The sequence below is a fragment of the Symphodus melops genome (assembly GCF_947650265.1).
Source record: "Symphodus melops genome assembly, chromosome: 5".
In the NCBI taxonomy this organism is placed as follows: Eukaryota; Metazoa; Chordata; class Actinopteri; order Labriformes; family Labridae; genus Symphodus; species Symphodus melops.
This window is the reverse complement of record NC_136695.1, coordinates 5,719,860-5,723,780: the sequence shown is the minus strand read 5'-3', so window position 1 is coordinate 5,723,780 and position 3,921 is coordinate 5,719,860.

The following is a 3,921-nucleotide window of genomic DNA, read 5'->3' as shown; positions in this document are numbered from 1 at the left end:
CATAGAAAATGTGTACCAATAGACGCACAGACATCTGCAAATAACGTTTGCACGTTTTACATGCTTCAGTAAGACATTTATAACTATGGCAAAAAGTCTGTGGACAATCATGCGTTATGCATTTCTTTTGAGAGTTAATGAAAACACGTTTTTCCTAATCTCATCCTGCATTTTCGCTAATGTCACATCCAAAAATGCATAATACACGTGATTTACTTTAATAAATCATTTGGAATGTAACATGTAACCGGAGATCCTAGAATAAATGTACCTTTCATGTTCACTTGTCTCAAAAATACATGCACTAAATTAAAAAAAAATTCAGAGAACAATCTATTAGGCTAAATGATTATTCAGTTTCTGATTCAATTTAAAATGAATGAGCAACAATTCAAAGATATAATCGTGCTGGTCACATTCAAAGTTTTAGAGTTTGCATTTCTCTGACATATATGAAAACAATTAATAACGTGTGTGTGTGTGTGTGGGGGGGGGGGGGGGGGGGGTGGAACTACTGCCCATTTACAGCAGACATTTGACACACGTCTGAGACACAGTAGATTTATAGTCAAGGACATTCATTGGTTGCTCTGTGTTTAAGGTGTGATTTATAATATCTTATTGTATGAATCCTTCACATTATCAAGGCCCCTTTCATAGGTCATATGTTGCTTTGTGCCTACAATATTAACTTAAATTTTACAAGATGGTAAAAATACAAATATCAATTATTAATCAAATCAATCATGTAACTAGTAAAACAATATTGCTGTTTGTCAAATATGTTTATTTGGCAGTAGCTCAGTGATATGGGCTGGGTAAATAAATCCCGAAAGTTACTCATCCGGTTTTCTCCACTTGGTGTCAGTATTGAGCCGGGTATCAGTCTGATTGTTCCTGGGGTATGTATACCTTGAGGATAGTCTGTCACCAGAGATCGGTAGTAATCTAATAAACCCTGCCCTGTTCGCTTTATTTCTTACATTTAGAGGTCAGGACGGATCCATATAAACTCTGTTTTCACCTGCCTTTCTATACGGCTCTGTCCTTCATAACCTTGTACACACAAACACACACACACACACACACACACACATCTCAAACACTCAATCTGTGTGTCAAGGATACAAGGAGGGGAGGAGACATCATATTAGCTGGTCTTTTTTTGCTGATCTGTCATGCTTACAGGCTCGTTCTTGTTTATGAATCTCTTGGTCGACATAAAACAACAGACGTAACGCTTCTCTCTCACACATTCTCTCTCTCACACACACACACACACACACATATACACACACACGCACAGGCACACACACACACACACACACACACACACACACTTTATTATTAGAGAAGAACTCATTTATTTACAGTGCCTTTGTCTTTGTGGATTAGATATTCAATTAAATTCTACAAACTTTATTTGTTCCTGAGGGGGAAATTAAAAAATACTCAAAGATTGATACTCTCCATGTGTGTTTACGGATAAGGGTACACTTAAAGAAGAGCTGCTTTATACCTTTTCCAGCTCGCCAGTATGTTCTCTTTCACTCGTTTGTAAACTGTGAATTTGTTCAAGAACACATAGCACTGTATAAAGTCATCATAGCATCACACTCCACAGATTCTGCACTTCATATTGCAGCGTTGCCCATATCATGTCCTGTCTCCTGAGATGTGAAGAAGAAACACAGAAAGATTTCAGGGGCAGCTTATCCTTAGCTTTTCAGGCGTGCAGATGCCCAAATCTGATGGAAGGATTCAAGATTTGATGAGAAGTAGATTTCTATCAAGCCTGAATGACATAACAGGAGAGAAAACTCAGCTTTAAAATTAATTATAGCAGACTTCTATTGCCTTGGGCTTGTACAAGATGGCTCAGTAAACTTCCAAATTTTGAAGATTCGTTTTATTATAGCATGTTCAGATTACACATGTTTCTGTGTGATTATAACAAAGACTTTTGTATATATGCTGGAATATATGATAACACTAATACATTACCATGACGTCATAAATTAGATAAATGGCTGCAGTTTAACACAACAGTGAGCAATGATCAGACAAAGTGACACCTGGACTGGACCACCAAATGTTCCTGACAGCGAAACCCAAATAATGTGGCTTTCTCTCTCACGTTATTTTTCCCTGCTCGAGTTAAACGACAAGAATACAGCAGTGAGTTGAGATCTGTGTTAAGGAAGAAAAAGTTCTCCTACAAGATCAAAACACAGAGCTAAACAGCAACAACACACTTCTACTGAGAGCGCAGCGTTGCAGACAGCGGAGACAGCAGGTGCAGCTCACGTTAGCAGATCAAGGAGGAGACACTCTCATAGACAGGTATGTTGTTGTGATGAGCTTCATATCAACTGTTGAGTCTGTTTCCTTTAGAGATCTATAGTAAAATACTTACATATTAAAAATGACAACAGTGTTTATGATCAACTGTGACAGCAACACTAAACACTGTAAACATGTGAACTTAGTTAGTAGCTCAGTTACTGTAATTAGTTACTAATAAGAAACACAGAGAGCAACAGAGCAGATAGAAACAGAAAAGAACATGGCCGCGGGAAGTGGGGGCGCTGCAGTGCCCCCTAGTGGCAAGGGGGAGATTAAAGAAATATATATTAAACATACTTTTGCACAATTTCAATCTTCGAATCTTCGGGGAAAAGATTTTGACACACGTACACTATTACATGTTTTTTTTAAATTTTGATTTAATTATTTTTAGGCATAATCAGCACAAGTTCACAGAAGTTACGTTGTCAACATGAGGCAGGCTCGTGGTTGCAGACGCCGAGTGAAGTAAAGGTTCCCTGCTCGCTCCATGCTCGGTGTAAGAGTGTCACAGTTCAAGATGTAGCATCGTGTTGGACTAAGCTCCAGTAACAAACAAGAGCATTCATCCCTTCATCAGAGACTTTATTTCCACAATCCCAGAGCGCACCTGGACGTTTGGACACCTGTAACCAGGGCACCCTGCCTGCAGCTCAAAATAAGATCATGGTGCCGCCGCACACTTTCATATCTATGCAGTTTAACGTCACACTATAGTACTTTTGAAAGGTGGTGGGGATGGAGTGTTATTTTGAGCGTGTGTTCTCTGCGTTAAGGATTTGGAGAACTGTTTAATAACGTGTAAATAGTCGGAGGTTATTTCCTTGAGGTTTGCGTATAAAGGTTAGAGATGGAGAAAAAAAGTGTTATTTTGTTCGTATGTTTGCGTAATGAATGTAGAGAGCTATTCAATAATGTGCTTAGATTGTCTGAGGTTATTTCTTTGTGCTGTGCCTAAAAGGATATTGGAGCTTATAGAGTCATGTGTGACATAATTCATGCCGGCTGATCAAACCTATGGCATTGTTAAAGTGTTACATATTCCTCTGAGAACTGATCAAGTCTGTGTGTGTCCCTGGCTGTGTTCACTGAAGAGTGTGTTGTGTTCTAAAAGCTTATACTTCTCCGGCCAGTAGGGGGCATAGTGGGACAGTTGCTGCTCTAGAGAAACGTAGTGGAGAGAGAAGAAAAAGAGAAGGAATGTGTTGAGAAGAATGTGCGCCGACATTAAAGAAAGTTACAACGAAATCCTCTGTCCCGTGATGCTTTAAGTTTGCCTGACAAATACACAACAGAGTGTAAGACAATGACGTGGTGAATCTTAATCTATTTTTTTTACATTTAAACATTTAAAGGTATATATTATAAATGTATTTTAAATAGGCCTATCATAAGTTTTTTGCCCAAAAAAGAACAAAAGATTTTCACAGCACCCCCTGTTCAAAATAACTTTCAGGACTTTCCTGGAAAAGACGAAGAAGCGAAAGCAAAAGACATAAATCAAACCAAAGGCACAGATGGAGCAGCTTCTTCACAACATACTGTTTTTATATATACCTTTTTGGTGATGGGTGT